Raw genomic sequence first — 17,509 nt, forward strand, 5'->3', positions numbered from 1 at the left:
CAGTATGGGAACTGTCACTAACGGTGATGCATTGCAGGCCTGCAGTGTGCTCCGGCAGCACATCCTAAATGCACTTTCCACACACACACACACACACACACACACACACGGGGATCAAGTGTGTGAGGGGAGGATACGTTAATTCATTTGATTGTGGCAGTCATTTCCCCACACATATCAAAAAGTTCATGGACAACGTGTATCATGTGTAAATTACGCACCGATGTGCAGAAATTCTGACACCAAAATAAACCTATCATTTAGCTGTACTTCTCATGAACTTCAAAAAAGCATTGCGACAGAGACAGGCACAGGACAGGGGTGGCTTGTGTGGGCCAGAGAAGGGTAGGAGGTGGGTTCTCAGGACCGGGAAGAGGGGACGCAGGGCAGAGACAGAGAGAGACTGAGCACAGCAAGCACTCCCCGCTCCTGTCAGTCCCCAGATGCCCACAACGGCCCTGAGGCAATGAGGCAGGAACAAAGTCCGGGTTTCCCAGGAGCACCCAAGTCATCACCTGCTGCCTCCCAGGACCTGCGTGAGCAGGGAGCTGGGTTCAGGGCCCAGACATTCCACGGCCACGGCCAGTGCCTGCTTCTCCCGGAACTTTCTGATGCAGCCTTCTTACAGTGTTTATTCGTCAAGGGCGCCTCAGCAAACCTGACAAAATTTCAAAACCCATAAAACTAGGCTGACAACGTTACCATCCAAAAGAATATTCTCCCTCAGTTCCTCACTTCTAACTGAAGCACAGAGTGATTACCACACTGTTAAATAGTCAGGCCTGGGAAGCCAGAAATCATAGCTAGCCCACCACCCTGCTCGCTGCTCCTGCTCCCCAGGCCCTCCCATCCTGCACTGGCTGTTAAGTGGGCCCAGACCTGGGGGCTACAAGGATCCCTGGGCTGGGAACTCACTCAGCTCCCCGCCCCCGCCCCTGCATGCAAGGAGGGGCCGTGGAGCTGCAGCCCAGGCAAAGCCACATCACCATACACACCATCACAGCGTGGGGCTGCACAGTGCCCGGCCCAGCAGGGCACGGAGCAGTCAGACCACCAGGTCCAGCTGGGTCTGGCTCAGGCTGCAGCGGGAGCCTACCAGGCATAGGACAGAGCCCCAGCGAGTTCATCATGGCTGCTTCTCTTCCTGCTCCCTGCTGAAATGTTTGCTACACTGTCTCTTTGGGCCCCTGGCCATTCCCAACAGGAGAGGCACTGCCGGGCTGCAAGATCCATGGGTTCTTCCAGCCCAGGGCATCCGACAACGGCCCAGCAGCAGAAGTGCAAGGCTGGGCCGGCGCCATGGCTCACTTGGTTAATCCTCTGCCTGCGGTGCCGGCATCCCATAGGGGCATCGGGTTCTAGTCCCAGTTACTCCTCTTCCAGTCCAGCTCTCTGCTGTGGCCCAGGAAGGCAGTGGAGGATGGCCCAAGTGCTTGGGTCCTGCACCCGCATGGGAGACCAGGAGGAAGCACCTGGATCCTGGCTTTGGATCGGCACAGCGCCGGCCATAGCGGCCATTTGGGGAGTGAACCAACGGAAGGAAGACCTTTCTCTCTGTCTCCGTCTCTCTCACTGTCTAACTCTACCTGTCAAATAATTAAGGAAAAAAAAAAAGTGCAAGGCTGAGGCCCTCCATCTCCTCAACCCCACTACGGCCCCCTTGGGCTCACACCCGTCTTCAACCCCCCGCCTCTTCCCACCAAAAGCCAGACGGACACCTGGCCTGCACACACATGACTACATGTGACACATCACAGCCTCGTACCTCAGAGACACTCAGAGAAGGGAGGCGCTGGCGTGGCACAAGGGCTGGAAGGCAGGAGCAAGACTTCCCTGGGAAGGAAAGGTCGTGCCCCACCCCCTAACCTCTTTTTTTGTTCAACACACGAAACCTCAGCTGCCGTGAGTGTGGGCTGATGAGGTCCTACAGCTGCCCCTTCTCTAAGACTCACGCCATGCCCGGAGGGGCCCTGGAGGCCCAGGGTTGACCCCGCCTCCTGGCCACGGAGCTGATGGGGGGGGGGGTCAGGTCTCTGGGAGATCGGGCCGGGCCACACTGCAGCTTAGCCGCAGCCTCCTGCCTCCCCAGCTGCAGCCCATTCCTCCTGGGCGCCTTCACACCCGGGCGTGTTGGCCACCCACGAGCTCGGCCTCTGTGGGGTGGGTCCGAGGCTGGCGGGGAGGGAGCGTCGTGGAAGAAATGACAGGCAGTCTGCACTGGGGTCGTTCTGCAGACGGGCTACGGTTGCTCTCATGACTTAGTTGACGGTGCCTCCAGGACCCTCAGCCATTGGGGGTCGTCAGAGCGGTGAATTAGCCATTAGGGGGAGGACTGGGGGTGTGCATTCAGGTGCAGCTGCTGGGGCCGCACCTGGTAACCACGGCTGAGCAGCTCCGCTGCTGCCCAACTGTGGTGGAATGAGGTGAGAAGTTCATGCCAAGATGGCCGCTGCGGTGAAAAGTTCATGCCAAGATGGCCGCTGCAGTGAACAGTTCATGCCAAGATGGCCGCTGACAACAGAAACTGCCTGGCAACAGGCCGTGATTGGATGGCTTCAGAAACCACATGACAACAGAGGAAACCACATGACAACAGAGCCTGACTGACAGCAGGCTGTGATTGGATGGTTTCAGAAACTGCCTGGCAACAAGAGCCTGACTGGCAACAGGCTGTGACTGGACGGCTTTGGAAACTGCCTGGCAACAGGCTGTGATTGGTTGGGGCATAGACCACCCCTTGACCAGATTGGCTGGTCTTGACTATATAAGCTGTTGTACCAACTGAAATAAATGAGTCTGTGGGCTGCTTGCCTCAAGCCCGCTTTCACCCAGCTCCTGGGGTCTGTGTAGTGACTCCATGCCTCTTGCCCCCACCACTCTCCTCCTCTCAGAAAGGAATCCACTGCAATATTGTTGAGAAATCAACTGCAACATCTGGCGCCCAACATGGGGCTCGAACCCACGACCCTGGGATTAAGAGTCCCATGCTCTACCGACTGACCCAACGACCCAGCCACAGGCAGCTCCTGCTGCAGTCCTGGCCGCTGAATGCAGAGCCCAGAGCTCCCTGTCACCCCCGAGTGCCCAGGAACAAGGATTTTTCTTCCCAGGGACATGCTGGGATGCAAAGGGTGGCGGGAAGGTATACTCAGGGCCTCCGATGGCACGGAAACAGCATAATGTATGTGCTGCCACCCCCAGCACCTCTGCTCTCCCGGCTGCAGGCTGGCAATCGAGGAGCAGCGTGGTGACTGCGTTGGCTGGGCTGGCCCGTGGTGGGCTGCTTGCTTGTCTGATTTCATTGTGCAGCCCAATGACCCCTGAGGACCTCATTTTTTTGGACAAGGCTAGGAAATCCTAGGACATCCCCGGTGGGAAAGGGAAACCATGGAAAACTCACCAAGGGGAGTGAAGCAGGAAGGAGTGGGAGGGGCTGTCAAGGGATTAGACCCTGAAGTGAACTGGAAGGGATAGTAGGCTGTGGCATCTGCTGGGCGCAGGGAGGAGCAGTCCGGCTCCTGTTAGGATGCCACCTGCAGCGCTGATGGGAAGCACCATGGACACTCCCTTTCCCAGTGGAACACATTTAGGGTCGTGATTAGCTTTCTCGGGAGAGTGACCCTCACTGTGGTCTAGAGGCGCTGGGCCAATCTGTGAAGGTAATCCCCCCACGCCAGTGAACAGTGCACACAGGGCATGTGAAGACTGCCTGGGGCTGGAGGAAGTCAGCCCAGGTACGAGGAAGCTGGGGTGGGCAGGGGCTCCAGGTGCCCAGGCCCAAGCTTGGCTCCAAGGAGACGCCAGCCTCCGGCGATGCAGCCCGGGCCACCCGTATCCTTCTCCAGCCACAGGGCGTACCTGCTGCCCCAGCCTCTGACCCTCATGCTGAGCAGCTGCCTCCTGCCAGAATGGCCAGGTCCGAGCCCCTCACCCAGCTGGGGGCCCTTGTGACACGGCAGGTGATGGAGAGCCGGGCTGAGTAGCTGCCCCAGGTGCCATCTCTCCACCACTGACCATGCTGTCCAAAGCAGCGGCGTTGAGTTCCCGGTGCCTGGTCTGTTGCCTGACTCTGGGGTTACTGAAGACGTGGATGTGCTCTTGCACAAAAGGCCCATAGACCAGCTCTCGGTGCAGAATCGGCAGAGCCAGCTGTCGTGCTGCAGTCCGGTTGTCGCTGCTCTTGGTTGAAGAGGCCGACACCGACCTTGGTACACTGCGTACTGGTCACTAAGGGCAGACGTTGAAGACTCTGGCATCCCACATCACAGCACCGGGGTTCCACAACCGCCCCCCACTCCTGACGCCAGCTTCCTGCCAGTGCAGACCCTGGGGGTGCAGCAGGTGATGGCTCGAGTGATTGGGTTCCTGCCGCCCTTGCGGGAGACCTGGACTGAGTTCCTGGCTGCTGGTTTCAGCCAGAGGGAACCAGCGGATAGCTTGCTCTCTGTCTCTCTCTCTGCCTCCCAAGCCATAAATAAAAGAATGCCGGTGGTAGGTGCTTTGTTTGTTTCTCTGACCCTCTTTCTCTGAGTAACGGCACAGAGAGGAGCAGCCGACTCGGAGGTCGTGCGCCTGCCCGCAGATGGGCACCCTGGCCCTGGGACGTCCGCCTGCTTTCTCCCAGCCTACCTCCAGTACTCCCTTCCTCTGCCACCACTGCATGGGTCTCCCAGATAAACTCATTCACCCCCTCCCTCCCGCTGAGCCCAACAGCAGCCCCTTGCAGCTGAATGAGGGGCTCAGCCACCGCACCAGCTACCTCCAAATCCCCATCCGCTCTCAGCCACTGCGACAGTGCGGAGCCTCAGAGGTACCAGCTCTCGGCCGGGGGTTGAGAGCAAATAGGATTACCTGGGGTGGTAGGAAACGGTGGAGACAGAAGGTGTTTCCAAACGGAATCAAAAATTAATTAGAAAAAGAAGCCAGCCAAAGGACAAACATCTGTGAGCAGATGCTGTGCAGGGAAGCAGAGCCGGGAGCTCGCATTCCTCGGGAGGCAGCAGCGGGAGCGAATGACAGCGCGACTCTGGGCTCCAGACTCACGGGAGGAGGGGTCTCCATCAGGGATCACTCCCGAGCTGCAGGGAAGCGGCAAGCCTTTGAGACTGCAGTGAGTGATCTCCCAGCAAGCGCTCATCATCACCTCCCAGGAGGGCACCCCGCAGCCCAGGGACAGCCCCACAGGAGCCCTGAGCCCCCACAGCGCCCAGAGCCTGCTGGTGGCGTCGGCTGCTGCAGAGCCCTGGAGAACCACATCCATGGAGCTGGGCACTGTGGCCACTGAGGTGGGCCCTGGGGGGTGGGTTTGGGAGACCAGTTGGACATCCGGGATGGGTCCCTGTGGTTATGGCAGACACACTGGCCCGGCACAGCAGCCCTGCCCATCCTCCACCAACATCCTCTCAACACAGGCACCAGTGAGTGCATCCTCACAGCTCCCTCGGGCTACGGCAGTGTCTTCTGTAGGCACACAGCAGGTCGGGGGGCAGTGACCTGCCCCGTCACACTCCTCTGCACCCCGCATGTCCCCTGGTGGTCTTGGGGACTCCTCTCACATAAGCTGCTTGCATTCTAACCCCTGCCTTGGGGTCTGCTTCTGGGATGCTGAAGCAAACAGCGCTGAAAGGGACCTGGGCTTGGTGACAGCTACAGCAGGCTGCATGTGGGGCTACCCCGGGGTGCTGGCGTCCCAAGTCCCCCGTGGGGTCAACTACCTGGGGGCCCTTGTGACTGCCATCGCCCACACCACCATCTCCCAAGGACCTCATCCAAGCAGGAAGCTGAGATGAAATTGAGTTCACTGTGGTCACATCTCTGAGCCCAAGCACAGCCCAGGAGCCCCCCCCCCCCACTTCAGGCACCCAAGGGGCCCTCTTTTAAACATCTGCTTATGATTTTTTTTTGACAGGCAGAGTGGACAGTGAGAGAGAGAGACAGAGAGAAAGGTCTTCCTTTTTGTCGTTGGTTCACCCTCCAATGGCCGCCGCGGCTGGCGCACCACACTGATCCGATGGCAGGAGCCGGGTGCTTCTCCTGGTCTCCCATGGGGTGCAGGGCCCAAGCACCTGGGCCATCCTCCACTGCACTCCCTGGCCACAGCAGAGAGCTGGCCTGGAAGAGGGGCAACCGGGACAGAATCTGGCTCCCCAACTGTGTGTGCCGGCGCCGCAAGGCAGAGGATTAGCCTAGTGAGCTGCGGCGCCGGCCCTGCTTATGATTTTTAAATTACGTATTTGAGAGACAGGGACATACAGAGAAAGACCGCTTTGTCCAATGATTCACTCCCCAAATGCCCACAAGGTCTGGGGGTGGGTCAGGAGCCAAGAAAACCACCCAGGTCTCCCATGCGAGGCAGGGACCCAACTGCTTGAGCCGTCAGCACCACCTCCCTAAGTCTGGGTGAGTAGGAAGAGGGAGTCTGGGGCGCCCGGTGCGGGATGGGAGTGTCCGAATCGGTGTCTTTCACTACCAGCCCCAAGGCCCGCCCCTCAGAAGGTTTTCTGATTGTACAGAAGGTCGAACCTGTTGCCTTGGCCATGAGCTCCTGGAAGACCAGAGAGTGCCTTGTTAATTCCGTGTTCGCAGACGGCAGCCCAGGGCCCAGGCACAGGCAATTTGTGGGCAAGGCAAACAGCAGATACTTTCAGCGTTGGTGTGAACCAGGCCTGGGGCCAGGCCCCCTGGGTATATCGTCATGTCCCTGAGCTTCAAGACGTCCCTAAGAGGTGGCCCTCATGTCGGCTGCAGGACGGAGGCAGCGAGGCCCTGGGACCATCACTCGCGCAGCCACGCAAGCGCAACTTCCCGCTGGGATCGGAAGCCAGCAAAGTCCAGTCACTTCCCCAGAAATGGATGAAGGAAGAAGCCCTGCTCAGCTCGCAAGCGCGGTGTCCCAGCTGCAGGACTCGCCTGCGAGAGGACCACAGCCTGCGCTGGGACCGCGAGACCCAGCTCCACCACATGTGTCCTTAGCGAAGAGCCAGCAGGTCCCTTCAGCAGCGTGGCAGCCGTCGCTTCCCGTGACACCGTGTGCAGATGAGATTCCCAAATAAATGTGTACAACGATGGCCATGGAGGGCTGGAAAGTCTCATCCGAGGCCACGCAATGCTGGACGTGGGATCCGACTCCTCACTGCGTCTCCCGTGGACAGCATCCACACCCAGGGTTGCCCACCTGCCGCTCCCACGCCTCTCACACCAGTGAGGTTCTCTGAGTCAGCCACCACATTCAATTTCCTTCCTCCAGTGACTTCGGAGAACACCCCAGCCCCAGGCACAGTCGTTCTCAGCTCCCCAGTCCCCTGCCACAGGGTCTCGGGGCCAGCCCTATCCCAGGGGCTCTTGCCACACCCCTGCCTGGGATCAGCTGCAAGGATGGAGACAGACTGACGGCCATCTGTTGGTGTGGCCCGGGGCCCCAGTCCGCTAATTGATTTATCAGCTAATACAGAACTCCCGTGCACGACTGGGCCATTTGCCAGGCGCTGCTTCTCCTGCCCCGAAGAAACCCCAGCCCCAGTGAGGCAGGCAGTGGCCAGCGCTGCTGGGAGCCCTTCCGGGAAAGCCCGTGGGCTTGCCCCTCCCACTCCCGAGCCAGGACCACGAAGGGGACATCCCTGCCACCTGGAGTGCCGGCGCACAACCCTTAAATGAACGAGAAGCTGACACAGTGTGTAGAGTGTGGGCCAGAGCAGGGCGCGCTGTTCCGGAGGAGAGGGGACCTGCTGGCTTGGCACCCCTGGGTGCCCTGCACTGCACCTGCCCGAGCCTCCGTTTCCCCACCGCCTGGGCTGCTTGTGAAGAAGAAATGAGATGCTCGGCACCCAGCAGACACATGCTGAGCTGCGACAGAGACGCAAGCAGACGCCAGGGTCCCGCCACAGCCGTTCCTCCCTTATTCTCTCTCAGGCCCAGCAGGGCAGAGCAAGGGGCTCTGGGCATGGGCCCGGCTTCCTCCTCCTCCGGGTTTTTCACCCTTACTTAATTTTTCAATAAGAAGCTCCTGGCTTCTTATTCATTTATTTATTTTTTTTTTTTTTTGCAGGCTCCATCCACTTTATTTCTCTCGTGTAAAAACCTATGTTGTGGCCACAGCTGGAGCCTGGGTCCTCTGCACGGACACCCTGGTGTGCGTCTTCACAAGGTGGTCGGTGAACTCCTGGTAGGGAGACTTGGTGAACACGGTCTCTTTCCAGAGGTCGGGGGTCAGGTAGCTGTAGGTCTTGGAGATGGCATCGAAGGTGGCCTTGGCGAAGTTGCCGAGGGTGGTGGTGCAGCCCCGGGCTGAGGTGTAGCAGTCGTCAATGCCAGCCATCATGAGCAGCTTCTTGGGCACAGGGGCGGAGACGATCCCGGTGCCCCTGGGCGCGGGGATGAGGCGCACCAGCACAGAGCCACAGCGGCCGGTCACCTTGCACGGCACGGTGTGGGGCTTGCCGATCTTGTTCCCCCAGTAGCCTCTCCGCACCGGCACGATGGACAGCTTGGCCAGGATGATGGCCCCTCGGATGGCGGTGGCCACCTCCTTGGAGCACTTCACGCCCAGGCCGACGTGGCCGTTGTAGTCCCCGATGGCCACAAATGCCTTGAAGCGGGTCCGCTGGCCGGCCCGCGTCTGCTTCTGCACCGGCATGATCTTCAGCACCTCGTCCTTGAGGGCGGCGCCCAGGAAGAAGTCGATGATCTCGGACTCCTTGATGGGCAGGGAGAACAGGTAGATCTCCTCCAGGGACTTGATCTTCATGTCCTTAACCAGGCGGCCCAGCTTGGTGACCGGCAGCCACTCCTTGTCCTCCACCTTGCCTCCGCGGGCGCCGCGGCCTCGGCCCCGGCCCCGACCCCGGCCGCGCCCGCGGCCTCGGATGCCGCTGCCGAAGCCTCCGCGGAAGCCGCCGCGGCCTCCCATTCCAGGGCCCCCGGGGCCTCCGGGCCCTCCTGCTGCACCGGCGTCATCCGCCATTTGGTGTTCTCTCGGAGAAGAAGAAGCTTCTTATTCATTTATTTGAAAGGCAGAATGATGGGTGGACAGGGGAGGTCTTCCATCCATGGGTTCATGCCCTAAATGCCCACAATAGGCAGGGCTGGGTCAAGCTGAAGCCAGGAGCCAGGAGCTCTACCCAGGTCTTCCAGGTGGATGGCAGGGGCCCAAGCACTCAGGCCATTGTCTGCTGCCTGCCACGAAGCTGTAGCGGAGAGCCAGATTGGAAGTGGAGGCAGGACTGGATCCCAGGCACTCCAGTATGGCATGCGGGCATCCCAAGCAGTGACTTCAGCCCTTCCCCACTGTAACCACAGGGGTGACTCCCACCGCACCCTTGTGGGGAAAACAAACACATTGAGGCTTGAAGGTCAGCAGCTGGCCCGAGGACATGAACCCGGAAGAAAGCACAGTCGGGAGCTGAATCTGCACCTGCCAGTTTCCCTCCTGCACCTCTTAAGGGAGACCTGGGACCGCTCCTGCAAGCCAAGTCAAATCTGAAATCAAAGGCAGGCTGGGAGGAGGAGTCCCACCGCCAGGAACCAGCCCAGAAAGACAGCATGGATATTCACAGCAGACAGCGGTTGTGGCAACACTCTGCACACTGTGAAGAGTGGTGTGAGGGTGGTGCTTATTAGCAACACCCCTTGATGCCAACTCTGGGACGGAGCTTTCCTGTCCCTCTGCTCTGCTCACTGTTAATCAAAGCTTAAAGGATTTGGGAATGCAAGGCTCTGAAATTTGGACTGAACCCTCCATGTGATTGAAGAAAAGAACCTTGGGTAATTGGCTTTCCTCTCCCTAACTGCTTTTTGGGTGTCATTACAAGCAAAGTGCTGGGCTAATGCACCTTGTGTCGCAGGCGCTTCCCAATTCTTGCTAATTGAATTAAACCCAATTCTCCACGAATAAACTCTGGGTGTTCTTAATGGCAAATCAGGGAACAGAGCTGTTTCTTTTCGGAACGGGTCATTACAACATCCTAATTACCAGGATCTCAAAGTGCGACGCAAGCCGTCTCCATGTGGGCTCCTGACGGCACGGGCTCCGTCCCCAGCAGAGCCTCGGCGGCACACCCTTGGAATACTCACCCTCTCTTCACTCCACGTTACCACATCCAACAGCGACGAGCCAAGCTCCAGCACAGCAGACACACAGAACAAGAGAACGGTTTCCCCTGCTTTTTTAAAAACTTCACAGCAAATATTCCCAAAGTGACGAGCCGCTCCGATGTGGGCCCTCCCTTGCCCCCTCAGACCTGGCAAAATTTGAAGCTGCGGGTGATTGGAGGGTCCTGAGTGGCTGGAGCTGAACGCAGGGGCTTCCTGGTCCCTCTCCCTCCCTCCCACCATCCCTCCATGTCAGGGGAACCTGGAGGCTGCCATGCTCCTGGGCCCCACAGCTTTATCCACAAGGTAGTGCCACTCACTCCGCTCTTTGTTCTTGCAGGTTGGGAATCAGATCCATCAGCCACAGAACTTGGCTCCCTCTGCCCTTCCTGGTGGGCTGAGTTTGTGAGGCTGAGATTCCCAACTTAGGGGCAGGAGCAACAGCCACGCTCAGCAGAACCAAGGTCCGTTGTGAATGCGTCTGGCTCCAGGCTGGGTGGTGGCTGAGGTCTGGGCTGACAGCCCCAACGTTAACCCTCAGGCTTGTGAGAAGCCTGGGGCTCTAGGCCCTTGGGCTCTGTGTTAGGTGCTGGAACCAGCTAGACCCTGGGCAGGAAGGGTTGGCTGGCTGGTTCCTCCTGCAGCCTCTGGCTCCTGTCCCACCAACACACACACATCCCAGGCCTTCCAGACACCGTGCTCTGTCCCCACCCCCCCACCCCCACCCCCACCCCAGGAAAGCTCTCGCTATCAGCCTCCAGCACACAGCTCAAGGCCTGGGGCTTGCATCTGTTGGTTCTGATTGCTTTTACGTCACTCACAGGGGCTCCAGGCTATAGCAGAGCGAGAAGCATGGGGCTTGTACAGGAGGGAACTGGCTTGAGTCTCGATCCGGCTACTCAGGAGCTGTGGGGCTCAGGGCAAGTGATCTCTCTCAGAACTTCATTCCTCATCCACGAGCAGGAACTATGATGGGGACCTAGCTCTGAGGGGCAGCATGCGTGCAATGTGTTACAGGCAATCAAACGCGGACACAGATGTTAAGACGGCGCGCAGGACTTCCGAGTGCCTGGTTTGAGTCCTGGCTCCTCCCCTTCTGACCCAGCTTCCTGCTGATGCACATTCTAGGAGGCCAAGGTGATGACTTGTGTGCCTGGGCCTCTGCCGCCCGCATGAGAGACTGAGGCTGGGTTGCAGACTCCTGTTTCAGCCTGCGCCAGCCCCAGCTGCTGTGGACATTTGTGTAGCCAAACAGCAAAGAAAGCTCTGTCTGCATCTCTCTCTCTCTCTCTCTCTCTCTCTCTCTCTCTCTCTCTCTCATTCTCAGTCTTTCAAACAAATAAAACAAATGCAATGAAAAGGTGGATGTGGTGCCCGGCACACAGCAGACGCTCTGTAAATGGACCCAGCTTGTTGCTGTTTCAACATTTGTGCACCATATTTCAATTCCTTGTTAGAACAAAGCCATGCTGTGAGCAAAAGGGGCGAACTCATTTTCCCCTAGATCCGAGCACCCCAGCACCTAACACAGAGCCAGGCAAACACTGGCTTGAAAAACATTTGCTTAATAAATTACCAAACGGAGACAGAGAGGAGTAAATGAATGAACACCCGCGCAAGCCTTCAAGGGGCTGAAATTAAACAGTGCCCGGCGTGCAGTAGGTGCTTAATAATTGTTTGCTTTGGATACATGAATGAGTGAACGAATGAATGAACCCAGCATTCAGGGATTTCAGCGGAAATCCAACCTGAGGGCTCTGAGAGTTCCCACAGAGACGGCAAAGCTCCGCACACCCTCCCGCCAGGAGCAGCCTGCATCGGCACCAGCAGAACAGCACTGAGGGACTGCTTAGCTCCTGTGCCACGATCCCTGCACCGCTCGGGGAAAATCAGCCCATTCTCTCGGCGCTGACAACAGCTGTGCCACCGTGGGGGGGGGGGGGGGTGTGCCTTCCAACAAATCTGCCTTGATTTCAGGAGCTCTGTTTCCTCGTCCCGCCAGGGGCCCTGCCCGGGAACCCCATGCTGAGAATGACAGGCATCAACTGGGGACAGGGAGAGGCAAGGGGCTGGTGGGGCTCAGGGTGCTGTGGGCCCCTGATCTGCACGAAGCAAAGACTCCACCAACATTCATTTCAAATCCGACCTGAGACACTAGGCTCGCAGTGGAGGTGGCTGGAGGAAAAAGACGCTTATATGGAGAGGCAGGCACGTCCATTTCTGACCTCCTAGTCGGCGGGAGAAAAGGGACCCCCAGCTCTGAGGCCTGCATCGGGCCTGGCCCGATCAGATCCCGGGGCTCTGCCGGCTGTGGGAGTGGGGTCGGCAGACAAAAAACAGGGGTTCAGACCAACAACATAAACAGACACATATTGACAAATAAATATAAATATAAATATAAATATAGGTAAAGAAGTTGTATGCAAATAGTAAGAGTATGCCCCAAATACCATATGGGACACACTTATGCTGAACAAATGTTGGTGATTTTTCTAATTTTTAAAATTTGAGAGACAGAGAGAGAGAGAGAGTGAGCACTCCCATTTGTTGGTTCACTGCCCAAGTGCCCACAATGGCTGGGCTCGGCCATGGCTAAAGCCAGGAGCTGGGAACTCAAGCCGGGTCTCCCCCAAGGTTAGCAGAAATCCAATTACTTGGTCCTGACCACTGTCTGCCAGGGTCTGCGTTAGCCGGGAGCTGGGGTCAGGAGCCAGAGACTGCGACTCTGGCACTCTGACTCGGGATGTGGGCTCCTTAAGCACCACCCTTTGTAAGATTTATTTATTTATTTGAAAGGCAGAGTGAGAGAGAGAGAGAGAGAGAGAGAGAGAGATCTTCCATTGCTGATTCACTCCCCACATGGCTGCAACTGCCAGTGCTGGGTGCAGGGGTCCAAATGTCTGGACCATCCTCTGCTGCTTTCCCAGGCCTTTAGCAGGGAACTGGATCAGAAGTGGAGCAGCCGAGACTTGAACTGGTACCCATACGGGACAACAGCATCACAGGTGGTGGCTTAACCCACTGCACCCCAGGGCCGGCCCCTTAAGCAGCATCGTGCCTGCTGGGCAGAACACCGAGCCCCCCTGCAATGCGTGGCTGAGGATGAGGCCATACAGGCCGGACTCTCAATGGCTGAGGTGAGTGACTGCCTGTGGGGGGGACAGGAAGTCCTCTCGGGTCCTCCCTCACCAGCATGGAGAGGACGAAGGTGGGGGTCACTGGGGCAGCAGAGCTGGGTGTGGTTAGCACAAGGGCCATCACTGATGCCCCCCTCCACTCAGGCCTCCACGCCTCACCCCTTACACAGGGCGGGTGGTGATGAGGGAAGCTCCAGATGATGAGGCAAGAGGGTTGACACACTCCACAGACGTCATGACAATGGCAGCTGTCTCCACCCTGCACAGCTCAACCAGGGAGAGCCTGCGAACCTCCTGAGGGGTCATCTGCGGCGCAAGGCCACACCCGATGGTCCCAGCAGGGTCAGCAACTCCTGCCACCATCTGCTTTTGCCAAAAGAGCTTCACGGGAGCACAGCACACCCCTGCACGGACAGACCGTCCAGGGTGCCCACAGTGCAAGGGCGGAGCCGAGCACCTGCTACCCGGACCCTGTGGCAAGTTTGCCGGCCCTGGTCTCAGCCCTCGCTTTATGCTTCCAAGGACGCTGCAAGGATTGACCACAATGACACGCAGATGTGTCCCCTTACACTCCTGAGGGTCAGAGGTCGAAGTCAGTGTCACTGGGTTCTGGCCACTCTGCCAGCAGGGCTGTGCTCCTTCTAGAGGCTCCGGGGGAGCAACCGGTCCCTCAGCTCCCAGAAACCACCCACATCACCGGAAGCCACGGCATTCCTCAGCTCCCGGCCCCTTCCTCCACGGGCACCCAGCTGCGGCCACCACGTCACCTTCTCCCCTCACTCCTGCCGCCTTCCTCTCCAACAGCTGTGTGACCCCAGTGGGGCCAGGACCACCCAGGCATCCCGCCCACCCTGGTCTCAAGATCTAAAGCCTCATCATGCCTGGAAAGCCCCTCTCGCCACATCAGGTAACTTTCGCAGGGGTCATCTTTTGGGATCCTGACCATCCACCAGGGGCCACAGGGAAGGGGGAGGACCCCCTGGGAGTTGGGAATGCACCCCGACTAACCTGCAATGTGTGGGAGGCTTGAGGGCCCTGCATGGCTGCTGTGTCTGGTGGGCAGTGATTCTAGTCTGGGCAGCAGGAGCAGCTGAGCTCTCCTGGCCTCCAAGTCCACAGCCCAGTGAAGGAGGAGGGGGAAGGGAGCAGCCTCCATCCATGGCACCTTCTGCATTTCCCCTCCTGTAAGAGCCTCTGACCCATGTGGAAATACCTGTTGACAAGAGCACAGCCAATGCACCCCAGGCTATGCACTCAATGTGTGTCCCCAGGCCTAACCCCAACACTGCCGCACTAGGCGCTGACCAGGTCATGGGGGCGCAGCCCACGGGGATGGAACTAGCACCCTTAAAAAGAAGCCTGACACCCTTCATGCTTCATGTTATGGGAGCACACGAGGAGGGGCCGTCTACACACTGGGCAGCAGGCCCTTGCCAGACACCGAGATTCCCAGGGCCTGAATCTTAACTTTGAGAAGTTTCTAGAACCCTGAGAAGGCTCTGGGATTCCGAGGAGCTTCTGGAACCACAGGAAACTTCTGGAGTCATGGTAACCTAGAACCATGAGAAGATTTTGGAACCATGAGACCCTTCTGGAAACACGAGAAGCTTCTAGAACCATGGGAAGCTCCTAGAACAGTAGATTTAACCTACTGTTAACCAGGCAGTTGATGGTGGCTTTGCACCTGCAAGCTGAATGGACAAAGACAGCCATCTGCTAGTGGGTGCTCACTCCGATGGCCCTGGCCCCAGGAGCCCACACACCCGTAGAAGGTTCTTCTACTGCTTCACCCACATGGGCACCCAGGACCCAGGGCCCCACCTCCACCTCCCAAGCCCTCACCCGTAACATCATCTCCTGTACATCCTGGCAGCTCCCTCCTCAGCTTGGCCTTCCTTTCAGAGCTTGGTATGGATGGACACAGTGAGGAGGCCCCAGGAGAGCAGGTGCGGGGCCAGGGCTCACCTGCCAGGGCACTTGAAGGCCACAGGAAGCCACCTTACGCAGCAGTGCAGCACCCTGGGCCCCACACAGGGGACACTCGGCGGCCGCTGCGCTCTCCCCAACTCTGGAGACAGAGTGTGAGTCACAGCTGTGCAGATGTGCTGCCTCCGGTTCACACGAGGACAGGACCACAGCCACCATGCAGCAGGAAACTGCTCCTTTTTGGCCACGGGGCTCCTGACGCAGGGTCTGGGGCAGTTTCTAAAACACAGCTGGGACCCAGTGACTCTGATGGCTCTGGAGAGACACAAAGACTCCGAAGGACAGTGAGCGACAGATGGTGAGTGCCTTGATCACCACCCCGGTCAGTGCTGGTGGCAGACGCCACTGCCTGTCCTCTTGGCTGCCTTTCTCAACCGCCTTCTCCTTTGTCCACCGGTTTCTCTGCCTCAATTGTCCCCTTGAAGTCACCATGGACTGATTCCTGTCAAAGCTGCCAGAGGGTCACTTCCAGGCAGGACACTTTCCCAGAAAGCATTTCTGCAGACTGGAAGAGCCTCCACTCACTCACTTCCTGCCTTAAAACGCAGCAGGGGTTGGGATGCCTGGAGCTATGGTGGCCACCTGCACTCAGGAGACCACGACCATGCGAGGAAGCACACGGAGGGTGGTGCTGCAAAATCACAGAGCAAAGCTCGGGTTGCTAATGTGGCTCTGCTAACCCTAGACCCTCGCGAGGTCAGTCTTCTGAGAGACAGCACCTGCCGGCTACACCCCTGCTGGCCCCGTGTGATAGCCACATCAGAGCACCCTGGGCTCACGCACCAGCTGATAAACGTTTCCTGGGCTGCACTCACATGGCTTGGGAGGGGCCACCACGTGGAAAACCAGGACCAGAGGATGCGAGTGGGACTCTGAATGACCAGGGAGAGGGACGGAAGAACGAGGACCATGGACTGAGGAAGCACAAGGCAGGTCCCGAGTGAGACTCCAGTCCCCGTTCCCGCCCAGTTAGAGATGAACAGAAACAGGGGCACTACATTCCTGGTTCTGTTTGTGATTTCCTTTTTTTTTTCTTTTTCTTCAAGATTTATTTATTTATTTGAAAGGCAGAGTTACAGAGAGAGAGAGACAGAGGGAGAGAGAGGGAGGGAGAGAGAGAGACAGAGAGAGATCTTCCATCCACTGGTTCACTCCCCAAATGGCAACAATGGCCAGCGCTAGGCTAGGCAGAAGCCAGGAGCCGGGAACTCGATCCACATCTCCCACGTGGGTGCGGGGGCCCAAGCACTTGGGCCATATTTTGCTCTTTCCCAGGCACATTAGCAAGAAGCTGGATCAGAAGTAGAACAGCCAGGACATGAACTGGTGACCACATGGGATGCCAGGCAGTGACTTTACCCGCTGAGCGACCACATGCCCCCCCCCCCAGGTTCCCATTTACACAAATAAGAAAATGGAGGTCTGAAAAGACAAAAGGGACCAGGCCAATGTCCCACAGACAGGAAGCACCTGCCCCAGACACAGGGTCCACGGGCACCTAGAACCCTGGGCATGGGTGGCCTCGTTCCGAGCCAGCCTCCTCCACGTGGTGCACTCTGCCTCCCACAGGGTCCTCCACGCCAGCCCACCCACAAGACTGCCCACAGAATGACGTGGCATGGCCAGCACCAAGGACACAGCGGTCAACAAGGCAAGTGTGCTCAGTTCTGCCCCAAGAGGCACATGGTTGCCACAGTCCACGCTGTACAGATAACTCCTGATGAGCTGTGCCACCATCACACAAGCCCCCGATGACAGCTGGAATGGGAGCACAAGCAGCCAATGTCAGGTCCGTCTCCCTGGCTCCAAAGGAGGACAAGGGACGACCCAGGACAAAGGAGGGAGCGGCCACCAGCCAACCCACTTTCCTGGAAGGTGCCCTCCTGCCCGGCACAGGAAGTGGTGGTGACAGACAGGGTCCCTGGCGTCACTGCCACTCTGAAGCACATGCAACCTCTGAGTAAGCCCCACTCTGAGTCAAGTTTGGGCTGGGATGAGGAATGATGCTGAGGCCGATAAGAGCCTGCCAGCTGCACACACCCCCGTCTGAATTTCCCGTCTTCCAGGACACCAGTTCCCCGATGTGTCACAGAGAAGGAGCTGCGTGCGTAGTCCAGGGACCAAGACTAGGGTAGGAAAACCGGGGTACCCAGAGCAAGCGCCGAGGCTTTGTGGGAGGAGAGGCAGAGTAGGAAGGGGGACCCAGGAATTTGGGGCAGAGCCAGGGAGAGGGCAGGAGGGGGAGAGGAGGCCAGCAGTGTGGTCCCAACAGGCAGGGGACTTGAAACCAAGTCAGGGAA

At 58.3% G+C, this 17,509-nt stretch overlaps 1 protein-coding gene and 1 pseudogene across 18 annotated transcripts in view; both read right to left on the minus strand.

Annotated features, from left to right (window-relative positions):
• Positions 1-17,509, minus strand: part of RBFOX1 (RNA binding fox-1 homolog 1) — a 2,206,955-nt gene that overhangs the window by 1,743,656 nt on the left and 445,790 nt on the right. The gene's annotated exons all lie outside the window — the stretch shown is intronic.
• On the minus strand, positions 8,014-8,989 carry LOC138847013 (small ribosomal subunit protein uS5 pseudogene; annotated as a pseudogene).

The sequence above is a fragment of the Oryctolagus cuniculus genome, chromosome 19 (assembly GCF_964237555.1).
Source record: "Oryctolagus cuniculus chromosome 19, mOryCun1.1, whole genome shotgun sequence".
NCBI lineage: Eukaryota > Metazoa > Chordata > Mammalia > Lagomorpha > Leporidae > Oryctolagus > Oryctolagus cuniculus.